Source organism: Diadema antillarum, unplaced genomic scaffold, assembly GCF_040938485.1.
Source record: "Diadema antillarum isolate AM-2024a unplaced genomic scaffold, OU_Dant_1.0 seq00000079_RagTag, whole genome shotgun sequence".
Lineage (NCBI taxonomy): Eukaryota > Metazoa > Echinodermata > Echinoidea > Diadematoida > Diadematidae > Diadema > Diadema antillarum.
The window spans coordinates 1,127,450-1,140,310 of NW_027271172.1; the positions used below are offsets into that span (position 1 = coordinate 1,127,450).

Sequence of the window (12,861 nt, forward strand, 5' to 3'; positions counted from 1 at the left end):
AACACTGATGTCTACTTCACATCTATTTTTGTGGGATGTCAGTTGCCAACTGAAACAACCAGAGAGTAATATAAATATAACCTGGGAAACCAGACTTTGCTGTGATGTGTGGATGTTGTGGTGGATAGATGGATAGATTGTACATGTAGGTGGGAGAGGGGATTGGTGGGAGGAGGAGGGGCAGGGGTAATGAGGCACTGCCAGTGGCAAGAAAATGCACAGGTACTATATGTAGATCTTATAACATACATTCTGCAAGGTCAGTGAACTAGCTTTACATGTTTTAACAGTGATAAAGATAATAGATATTCATGAGGAGCTCAATATACTCCTTGACCAGATACTGTATACACCATATATTTAGCGAGTCTAAACTTTCGCGAATCGGAACTTCCCGACGATTTCGCGAGTGGTTAAATTCGCGATCGTGGAGTCGTGTACCGAACAGAGAAATGTATACGCGTACATCACATTCATAGCGTGATCAGAGTCAATACTTTCGCATGTATTTAATTTCGTGAATAGCACCTGACTCGCGAAATTTTCGAAAATAAAAACCTCACAAAATATTCGGCGTATACAGTACTTGAAGAGTAGTGGAATATGTAGCTATGTGGTTTATATAGTTCCATAGCAAGATAGTGCATCATTATGCAGAGACTCCAACCCCAAGCACCTTCTGATCTGGAAATTCTCCCGCCTGAAACCCCTAGCAAACGGGAGATTCCAAGTTGATGTGCGCAAAGCGCGAAATTCCTTGCGGCTGGGGTCCAGTCTAGGGTTCTAGATGCTCTCTCGTGCTATCTAAGGCTTATTTTTCAACATACGATATAGCAATAAGTAAGAAATCCTTTCCAACAGGAGACACAGAGCCAGGGCGGGAGAAATCAAATCTCAAGCGGGAGAACGGGAGATTGTGCAAAAATGGGTTTTCGGCGGGAGATCTCCCGTCGAAAGCGGGAGAGTTGGAGTCTCTGCATTATGCCAACGTAAGAGAAGACTTTAAAAAAAAAGAAGAAAAGGATGATATAGTCATATGCTTGTTTCAATCAATCTGGTTTGATTTTACTGTTTGCTTTTTTATAATGATGAAAACTACTCAGAGATTTTTTGTTTTGTTTGAAATAGACCAATTCATTCTGAATGACCATTATGATCATGCTGGTTTGAATATGATTATGATTGCAGACTAAAATGTTATAAAGTTAAGTACAGTGTAGTGAATTTTGTGTTATGCTCCTCAACCTCATGTTGTCCCATATATAGGAACTTTGATTACAAATCTACAGTATCAAGTGAAATTGTCCACAGAAAGAAATAAAAAAAAATACATGGAAATCTTGACTCCTCCCCTTTCAAATGGTATGGGGGGGGGGGTGGGGGGGGGGGCAACATTGTCGCTGGACCCCACCATCTAGAAACATCAGTAAGATGGTCTCCTTGACCCCATTTGGCTGCTCAAGAACTCCCCCCCCCCCCCCCCCCCTCTCACAGTCCATGCACTCTTCTGTGATAAAGTTGGAATGTTCTGTAAAATGTAGAAGTATTTGTTGACACATAGTCTGACATGATTCAGCAAGAATTGTAAAGAGGAACTAAAGTCATTTCTAAATTTGTGATACCTACTGTTTTCTTCATTCCTGTTAAAAGTGTGGTGTTCTATTTTTGGAATGTTTTTTTTTTCTTTCTACATTCCGCATTGTAGTGCTTATCATGAAGTTAGAGGGCTACACTGTTTGCATTGGTGTGTAGCTGATTTTATATAAAAATGACTGATGCTTTGCTTCTCGTAAGTGACTGATGCTTTGCTTCTCGTAAGTGCTTTATATAATGAAAAGTTTCCTCCAAAAACAACAAAATACCATCATCAAATTTGTCTCATATCCCTTGCAAAAGTGAAAGTTAATTTTTTATTGGAGTCTGTGTAACATGAACACATCAGCAGGATCCCATGGCAACCAGTATTTTTCTTTTGTTGAAAAGAAAACTGCTGCCCTTGCTAAGTTCTTTGAATTTGAAGTGCGAATCTAGGGCCGTCGTCAGTGGAGTGGATAGTTGCCAATGTCAGTGACTCCGTCTGTCTGCTAAGAAAGTAAATACATTTTTCCTCCCCTTGTTTTTCCTTCACACGTTTTTATTTTGCTACAGATTTACATGACTGGCCGTCGACGAGTGAGGTGAGGGAGGGAAGCGGTCTGCGGAGAGTGAGAGAAGAACCAGAGCATTCTAAGTCTGAGGTACTGATCAAGATTTAATTTTACCAGGGCATCATTCTTCTCTTTCGCTCGGAATAGAATTAAAAACAGCCACTTTCTTTCTTTGCTCAAGCCGTCATATCCAAGAAGGCATATTTCTGTGCATTTGATGCTCTATATATGTGTTTCAGCTTTGGTCATTCATTGGTAGTATTTGATAAGGTAGAATGGAAACGTTTTATTTCTGTTGTGACCATATTTTGGTTTCAGAATCATCAAACGCATCTCGATTTCCAAAGCCTCAAAATTTGTAACTGATCCGTAATATTAACAACACATCTTAACAATAAGTTTTTCTTTCATAGCGGCACATTTAATTTTGATTTATGCAAGTCAAATGAATTCTAACCAACTTTATGTAATTTCTCTCTTCTTTAGGGTATGCAGTCAAATCCCAAGTCACAAATTTAATGAGGACAATATGGTAATTTCTGTAACGATATTGCACCAAGACTTGATGAGTTGCAGGCCTGTGGTGTACAAGTGGGCAGACTAGATAAGAATCTTTTCAGTTTCAGTCAGTGGACCTTCACACTGTCTTTGATTTAGAATTTCAGACATAAATCATTTATTTTTTCGTCACAAGTACTTTAATGGACATTGTACAAAGGCCATAACACTTCTCAGTGTGGGATGATGATCAAATCCATGCCGAGTCTGAGGTAGTGATAACATTAAGTGCCCTGCAACATTCAGCTTCTTTTCTCCTTGAGCAAAGAACTTTTTAGATAAAATCCACCATATTTCTTCGTCTAGTTTTGAGAGTCTGATATGGTGTATGTAGGTAGTCTAGATAAGATTTTTTTCCCCCACATTCAGTTAGCTCACATTCACTTTCTGCGTATGGCTGTAGATTTCATACATACATGTAAATATTTGTTATATTTATTGGTCAAGAGTCTTAGAAGGCCAGGGCAATGCCCAGTGTGAATGAATCCCAGTTGGCAGCCTTCAAAATTCTTCTTGATATCATCATTTTTTAAAACTGACATTTTTCTTTCTGTATTGTTTTGGAGACTTAAGATCATCCATGGCGAGTAAATTCCATAGTGTAAAAAAGGGGGGCATTTATCCGACCCCTGCAAATATTGCCATGAGAGTGTTAACTATAGGGTTAGGCCAATGGATTGCCCTACAATGTACATCGTGCTTGCGGTCCTCAATACCCCAGATAACAGGATAATCTCCCCTTGTTTTTTGAGGTTTCTGGAGGATTTGCGTGACTAATTTCTGTGTGGGATGGAAAAAGCACAAAAATTTGGTGCTTCAAAACAGTGCAGAATCTCAACAAAAATGAAGTTCCACCTTCCATGGAAAGAAATTAATAAAGATGGCGGGGTAGCTTTGTGCATCTTTGGTGCAGTGACAATCTCCACGTGATTTTAACAACCAGGTTACATTTTGTTCTACACATTTACATGAGCGCTACCATGGCAAACAACATTTTTAGGGAGTGATGCCGTGTGTTTTGTGGCCCGGGCAGGCCACCTGTTACCTCTGATCACATTTTCTGCGGCGCAGGTGCTGGGTCGTCTCTGTGGACAGTTTGGCGTGACAAGACAGACTAAAGGAACTATGAATAGCCCCCCTTTCTTTATGCTTCTCGATGACCAATACCAGTGAGGCAGGCAGGCAAATAACAACCAGCAAGTGTGGGTTGTTGTTTGTCCCAGGGTGGTAGGGCAATCATGTGACTCCAGTCACGCCGTGAATGATGTTGTAAACAACAAGCCACGTGCATGTTACACTTCTGTGTGTTTGTGTGTTTGTGTGTGTGTGTGTGTGTGTGTGTGTGTGTAAGAGCAATGTGGTAGCCGACTTAGGTGTACGGTGGAACTTTTAAGTGTGTTCTTTTGTTTTTTCTGTACCACTACAAGAGAGAAAGAATGTGAGCAATGCCAACTGACAGTTAACCCTTCCTGTCCCAGCTCCTCAAATATTATAGTCATTGTACAGAACCTGGTTGTCTGTCTAATATCAAGGACAGATTCAACCAGTAAGTTAATAAAACAACAACAAAAAACAAAAACAAATCACCCCCCCAAAAAAAAACAAGATTAAAAAACCCAGAAACTATAAGTCAGAATGAAAGCTTGTTTTAAAGTATATGTGAGTTTCCTGAACTCTGTTGTCATATCTTTTTTTTTTCTTTTACAAAAAGATTTGCTCTGACAAAATGTTATTTTGCTGAAGGAGCTACAGTTAGAGAGATACCACCTGTAGTACAAATGAAATTGGCAGAGCGATATTCTTGTTTATTATGCGTCCATATCTATTGGCTAAAAGTGCACATTTCTGCATCAAGGCAGTTTTGGATGTTGATGTTCCAAATTATACAACACCTCAAAAGAATGTAGCTATCTGATTGATCGATTGCCCATCAAGTGACATTTAGTTAAAAGTTCCATCGCATGCTGTGGCTGTCAGCCATGCAATTTTGTTTGAGCAAAACTGGATAGCACATGGCTGACGTCACCCATTTCCATTGTTTCCCGTGTTAAACTCACGATTGACTCGAAGTTTTTGTTCCATCGCACGGCTCTGATGTCACAATAAACAAACATTTGCCACTCGCACTCAACAATTACAAGCGCGTACTTTTGTCAACTATTTTTGTAAACAACTTCAACCGATCGGCTTCACCTACGTACATACACGGTGACTGTTGACTGTGTGGCTACTCATTCGTCTTGGTTGCCATTTCTGTGCTAAATTCAAGAATTTGTGTGGACCACATCTGTTGACGTTCGAGGTGTTGTATAAAACAAATAGTGTATGGTCTTTACTCATGCAATGGAACAAGATTTTGCACAAGGTGAAAGATGAGGCACACCATTCATGCATGCACTGCTCCAATACCCATATGCTGTTGAGGTGACATGTTACCTATGCTGTTCAGGTGATGTTTGTGCAAACAGAGCCCGCCGATGTTCAGGTGGTGGTGCCTTTAGTTCTTGTGATGTTCGATGGGACTTCCATAATTTTTCAGCTCTGAATGATGCATGATGTAGGAGAAGGAATTCTTTGGGCAGTAATGACTCCCCGTTCTTTCCCGTTGGAACACCCAGAAGTGAGCGTGGGACCAACGGGTTAAGAGATCAGTGTGAAAAGGGTTTTAACTGGAAGTGAGGTAATAGGAGTTGGAAGGTTGAGATGGGAGGAGGAGGAGGGTTAAATGATCAGTGTGAAAGGGGCATTTACTAGCTGGAAGTACATTTGTAAGGTAATAGGAGTTGAAAGGATGAGATGGGAGGAGGAGGGTTAAAAGATCAGTCTGAAAGGGGCATTAGCTGGAAGTGAGGTACAGTGGAAACTCGATATAACGAGATGGTCGGGACCGAGTCATTTTCCTCGTTATAGCCGATATCTCGTTATATCAGTAGGCATAAAAGAAGGCATAACGTAAAGACATTAATTTGCACATGTGGGACTACCCATCATATTTCAATCACTACTGATAACTTGATATTGTGTGTGAGGGAATTACTCACCTTTATGGGTAAGAAGATGTTTTTCGCGAAGGAAATCCAATATCAAGAATGTGTTTCTTATTAATTGTAGATGTTTGAATTTATAAATTTATATAGCTTGCGATTGTATCAAGATCGTCTGTGGAGCACCAGTATGTGGTTATCGTATGGGTGTGTGTTGTGTGGAAAGCTTGAATATGGTCTGTACAATGCTGTGTGTGTATGTGACACATTCTGTATGTACATTATGACTGCGTGTGTGTGAAGATGGGGAATTCCCTACGTAGAAGGCCAATCACAGCATCAGATTGCCCCACACCTGCTAAACGTCATGATGATGTCATGTATACATAGGGCCGTCCCACCACATTTTCTGCATGTATCAGTGTGCGCGCACACACACTTACACGTAAAACATGCAGTGCTAGCTGGAGTGCACTGAAGAAAATGATTATGTGTGTACAAGACAGTTTTTGGCGCATCAAGCTTTACAATATCGGAAGATGATAGCACAGGCGAAATAAAGCTTTACCGAAGGCATTTTGCTTTACCTCGCTATAGCAGGTTTGATTGACTGTGTTTTTCTTTGTTTGGAAGTCACAAAATTTATCTCGTTATAGCAGTTATTTCGTTATAGCCGATCTCGCTATAAGAGTAGCATTTTACATAGACTTGTGTGGAAGGAAATTTGGGACCGGGAAAATTTCCTCGTTATAACCGATATCTCGTTATAGCAGTGTTCGTTATACCGAGTTTCCCCTGTAGTAGGAGTTGGAAGGATGACATGGGAGGAGGAGGAGGGTTAAGAGATCGGTGTGAAAGGGGCATTAGCTGGAAGTGAGGTAATAGGAGTTGGAAGGATGAGATGGGAGGGGGAAGAGAGGAGAAGTGGGTAATGATGAGAGGATCTTCTTGGGGAATAGCAGCAGTGGTTAGCAGCGGACCGGTGTCCTGTCATGTAGATCGTAGGAGACCGTGAAATTGAATTCTTCCGCCGCACTGGATTTGATAGGAGACGGTCTGAACCTTTATCTCTAAATCTCAGTTAATTTCTCATAAACAAACCGGGATGCTGGAACGTGGCCAAGAATGTTGTGATTTCATGTGTACATTGTTCCTTCTACTGCTGTGACATGATACCACATACTGTCTTTTTATCCTTCCAGTGATCACAGAGATGCTTCTTTCACTAATTTTGGACAGCTGTGAGTGAGGCTCACCATGCTGATAACAAGTGTGGATCTCACAAATACCTCTGCTCTGACAAAGTCTGGGCATCTTCAGTTAAAATGTTAAAGGTCAGCTCTCAAGTGTCAAAGGTCAATAAACTCTACAAAATTTGTAATCTCTGTCTATATAAGTTTTAGTAAAGGTTGAAGAGAAATCACCTGATCATACCACAGTCCAGTCCTGACAGGTGGTAACATTGCATGAGCAACATCTTTCTAAAGTCAAAGGGCAAATACAGAAGTAACTTGCCACAGTTATTGGGTTGCTCTGAAAATTCCAAGCAATGTGTTTTGTCTTTGTTTGTCATTTTGGAAAACTTTTGAAATATACATGCTTGAGCCACTATACCTGTTTAATTGCTAGGTGTCATCTGATCAATTCTTCTGTGAGATGTCATGATATGTGTGTTATGCTAATCTGCAATTATCCTCTGTTGGCCACATTCTACTCGCAGAGTGGTGCTCTGGAAAACCCCAGAGTCTTGTCTTGTGTTTGTTTTGTTTTTCTATTCAAAGCTTAAAGACCTGGTAGTGTGCGGAAAGCACGGAGTGGGAAGGTTGGTCTGGCTTGGATATACTCAAGACTCCCGTACGCAAGAATCAAGTACCCGTACACAAAGCTGAAGAACTATTATGAGTGTATGATTTGATGCGCATACTCGCTGAGGAACACTAAATGATGACGTAAATGGTATCCCGGGGTACCAACTGAAAATCAGCCATTTTGTTTAATTATTTATTCTTTTAAAAAGGTTGTACCCTGGGTTGCCATAAAAGTGGAAATCATTTTGGTGCTGGGGCTAGCGGCGCTAGCCACTACACTGCAGTGCACTGATGAAGCACGCGCTATTGCTAGCACGGCGTGCCATGCATGCATCATATAATATACAGTGGCATGGGAGTGACTATGTGTACACACGCACACACAGGGCATGCATTTCTCTGCTGCTGTCCTCGAGTGGACGTGAGGTGGCGCTACACAAAGCGGTAACCCGGGGTACTACACCTACGATACCCCGGGGTAACGCGTGATGCATCATATGTGGCTTTCAAATTTACCCTTTGGACAGTAAATGAAGATCAATTCAATCGGACCACCCACAAAGCCCCAATCTACCAGGTCTTTAATTGTGATGAATTCAGGAGGATGTAGGGAAAAAAGAGATGAAACAACTTAAAATAAAACATGTACTCTGAAGTAATAATTCCTAGTGATGGGATTCTCTTCTCATGCTTTTACACGTACCAAGAGTGCTTAATTTGAATGCTGAATTACATACGCGATTGCAATTACAATTTGAATCATCGTTCATTCACACGGCTAAGGAAGGCTTCACAGATTCTGCAGTTTTGAATTTCAGAGCGAGGTGGGGAGGTTTGGCTTCTTTCCAAGTTCCCATCGATTACTCTTGGGCCGTCTTTCTGCGGGAGTGGTTGGAAGGTCACTGTAATCTTCGTCCCCCCAGAACACGATTGCAGTTCAGTTACGTCCACATGGTCATTCCGTTGATTAAATTTGGCGAAAAGTGATTGGAAAACACCTCGGGACCGTCAGTTGAAACACGATTTGAATTGCGTTTCAAATCACCCTCTGCAATTCCAGTTTGCATTCGCACAGCGAGAATGCTTAATTTGAAACATACTAGTGATGCTTCATGACAATCGTGGTTCAAATCAAGCAAACTCGGTAGGTGTGAAAGCTAGGCAAATCTAGCAACCTACTGCCGCTTGAAAGGTTTTATCAATGAAAGATGAGAGGTCATAATCGTATTCTGATTATGTCCTGAAGTCTGTGCTAGAGGCCCTGTCCTCCTTATGTCATAACCTTTTTACACAAAGAGAGGATTATGTTGCATCTGATGGGGGAGGGGTTGAATTCTGACGAATGAACATGGTTCTACTCGACAACATTCTCGTTTGATTACTTAAAATACAGCGAAGGAAGTAAGTACACCGTAGGTCTAATTTGATACACTTTAAGCAGCCCTTAAAAACGTGCCAACCAAATGATTTTAATGTGATGTGAGAAATCAATCAAGCACATGCTCTTCTTTCGGAGAAGTGATGACTCTGTCTCCAATTCTGTAAAGCTAAGAAAGCTGTCTCACAAAAGCGATGCCTTATTGCATCTATTCATGGGTGGGGGGGGGGGGGGGAGGGGGAGGGGAGCAGATCTGATGCGTAGTGGGCAGCGTATTGCCACTGGGATGAGGCAAATATCTCCGGACATGTACAGTCCTGCTATCGGGTTTCCCTGTCAATCAAGACAGGAGAGTTGCCCGCGTCGAGAGGACCACTCCAGTAAATTAAAACCATGCACTGCTTCCCGTGACCCAAGTGTCGATGTGCAGAAGGAGCAAAATTTGAATTCATTCCTAATCACAAAAAGTGACCGCTTCGATCAACAGGATGTCGGACGTTTAGTGGCCGGTGATCTGGCAAAAAGTGCACTGAACGTTGTCACAGGGCTTTCTGCCTGTGTGTGTGTGTGTGTGTTTGTGTGTATGTGTGTAATTGCTATATACACACGAACACAGATATACATGTACCAGGAAATTGAAAGACAGAGAATTTTGTGATGGCTATATCAAATCACCTTCAAACTAAAGTATTCCTAGTTATCTGTGGAGTGCTGCATGGTCAGATGGCCAAATTGTTTTTCCACTTATTTTGCTTGTCCACCTGATGATGAAAATAGCCCTCTTCCCTCCCCAAGCCTCCTCCCCCCCCCAACTTTTTTTCTTCTACAGAATTGACAAGTCTAAAAACCTGCTAAGCCCTCCTTGTTTCCAGCACTTTGCCCCCCTCACTCCCTTTTTATCCCCCATGATGCTCCTTACCCTGTCCCCTCCCCCCCTGTCAAGTTTCATTCATCCCTGGCCGTGCTCACACACAGGGCGGCTTGTGACACAGGTTCCTCGGCGTGTGACTCAACGATCCCCCTCTGCTGAATTTGTTCCTGCGTTCCTTCCTGCGATCCGTGCATCGCTGTCCGAAGCACTTCTCCCCATTCTCCTTCTCCCCCCGATCGCGATCCTGGGAACCCCGGGTCCTCTACTCGCGCTGACGAGCCTCATAGAGCAAGGTTACGTGTCCGTCCAGAGCGGAGGGCAGAATCTCAGTGCATGTGTCATAGCCACTTGTTGCGTAGTTTGCAGTGGAAGTGATTCGTTTTTGTTTTGTTGTTTTCGTTTGTCCTGGAAGCAATATTGCGCCATCCTGAGCACTCTGGCTAATTCGCAGATCAATATTTAAATCCCAGCTCCTGTATAGTACCACAGCTGATGTATGAGGAGGTTTTGTGTAACAATCATTTTTCTTGTCTTTCCCCAGAGCTAAGGTATAAAACAGAGAAGCGTTTGAGCGTAATTCAGGTCACTCTTGAAACATTAATTGATGCGCTGGATTACTAAGGACAGTCTCGGTCATCTGTTGTTTGTGCCTTCACCAGAAAATGATATCCCTGGATGTCACTTTACTCATCGCGGAGACTGTTAAACAACATCAGATATCAATGACGTTTTGACTCACACTGGATGCTGCTTTTAATCAGTGCTGAAATCTGAGGCGTTAAATATAATTGTGTCGGTCAAGGGCTCATGTTCTCTCAGTGTGTTTAAGGGACGCATCTCTCTCATCCACTTCCTTTGACCCAAGAATTGACTGCTAATCATTCCACTATTTTCTCACTTTCATAGTTGTGGTTTGAAATCTCTCTCTCTATTTTTTTTTTTAAATGATGGTTTGCAGTTTGATACACAGATTTCAGTGGCTGATTGTTGATTAGACCTTCCTACCCAAACTAAGCTGCCTCAATCCCAGCATTGCTGCCAGTTTTGCTGAGCGGGGGTTCATTGCCAAGAAACCTAATTGCACTAATCAGCACTCTCCAACAGGCTGGCTGGCAGACGTGCTTTTCAAAAAAAAAAATTGTGGCGCCTGGTTTCTTTGCCTCGTGATTTTTAGTGCCTACTCTTCTCTGCTTTTCTTTTCTAAGTTTATCTTTTGTTTATAGAGGCTTGCAGTTGAAAGTTAAATGTTGTATTGTGTCAGAAGTTTAAGTCTTGGTATTGGTGCACACACACACACACTCATCATTAACCTCAACAGTATCTTGTGGTGGCTGGTCAGCTTGGAAAAAGTTTGAGCGAAGACGTTGTCACGGACGTCGTAGGAATTCCTCTTCTTCTTTGTGTTTGACTGTATGAGCGCTGCATGATTCACACTAAGGCCAAGGCCAGGGTCGAGAGTGAATCGGTGGCTTGTAGATCATCGGACGTGCAGCGCCCCCGCGCCTCAACCCATTGCCAGATATAGAGGAGAGCACATGCTGTTGTCAGCGAGTATCAATGCATATATTGTTCGGACTTGTCATACACCGAGGGACCACTTAAGTGTAGCCTGTCAACAAGGCGTTTAGTGTTTTTTTTCGTCAATATTCGCTGCTTGAGCCTTGTACCTCTGCACCTTCATCTTCTACTGACGTTAGTTCTTGCTTACTGAAATCGCCATCTGACCATTTGGCCAGGCATTTTGGAAGGACGGAGCGCATCCCCAAGACTTTTTCAGCTTGAATCGTGTTACTTATACCGGCTGCTACATTAGCGTGTTGAGGAACTAGAAAATTACTGAGCAGTAATTTGCAAAACTCGCAGTAGGAAATTGACGAGATTTTTGTCGTCGTCGCCGGATCGTGGAAGAAGGGAAAGAGGCAGACGGACCCCCTTTCAACCCCGGAAAAAATACTTTTGACAGCGGCAGATTGTTGGGCCAGAAACACGATGTACAGTGCCCTGGCGTGTCAGACTAGGGTGTGTGGAGTGGGCATGCCGAATGGCCGGGCGAGGGACGTCGTAGTTCGACAGAGGAAACGCCGCATTGCTCCCGTCTCGTCGCCCGGAGAGAGCCGCTGCAAGCTTCCCATGCCCATGGTGTGGCGCTCCGCTTCATTGTAAGCCCCCTCTGTCATTTTATTACTCACTCTCTGTTAAACTGTTAAACCCTCCACGTATGGCAGGATGTTTGCCACGGCATGTGTAGAATGTGCATGACGTTCATCCATGCATACTTTAGAAGCAAATGTTCCTTCCTTCAGAGCTTTTGCTTGGCTAGTGATTAATGATTGCACAATACTCGTAGTTTTCTCAGTTTTTGCGTAAATTGATAGTTCTGAAGGTTTACGAAAGAATACTTTTTAAACTTAACAAAGACTGTAAGATGAAGTATAAGGTCAATTTCTGTGTAGGTACAACACAGACTCATTACTTTATTACAGGATGTGCTTGTCACCATTAGTTTGTAGAGCATTCATCTAGTTGTCCTGGTCCTCTGGGTAGTTGTACTAATGAAGTATTCTCCATTTGTGTCATTACATTGTAGCAAGAAATATCACCAATCTAATTTTCACTGATTTCTTTAAGAAATCTTTCCATTGCTTTCTATTACTGTCAAAAATATAAGGGAAATGTGAGCCTAGTGCTTCAGATCTGCCTCAAGCAGTGTCTTGGAAGAAGTATGTGTTTTTCCCTTACAGAAAAAAAAAATGTAATGAAAGACATTCATGTGACACCATTTTAAATGTTTTTGTGAAGGGGAAAACTGGTCATATGACCAAGGCCAGTGTTTTGAGGTTCACAGAATATTAAGATATGCTTTACTGACACTCAAATGATAGAAACTTCATCTGAAAGTATGATCCTCTTGATATCATCGGAGTTACATTGGAAATACATGTATTAACTGATTGATTCACTACTTTTATAGTCAATTAAGCATTATACCATGTCTGTGTATGTGTGTGTGTGAATGTATGTATGTATGTATGTATGAATGTTTGTATATATTTGTGCATACATTTTTTTTTTTTTTTTTTTGGGGGGGGGTGACTTTTCTTTTATCTTTGCAGCA

The 12,861-nt window shown here is 42.0% G+C and overlaps 1 protein-coding gene across 1 annotated transcript in view; it reads left to right on the forward strand.

Moving 5' to 3' along the window:
* LOC139726076 (uncharacterized) overlaps window positions 1-12,861 on the forward strand; it is a 129,684-nt gene that overhangs the window by 22,235 nt on the left and 94,588 nt on the right. Inside the window, exon 2 of the mRNA XM_071637158.1 lies at window positions 2,149-2,237. The gene's annotated coding sequence lies outside the window, so the exon portion shown is untranslated. The remainder of the gene's footprint in view (window positions 1-2,148; window positions 2,238-12,861) is intronic.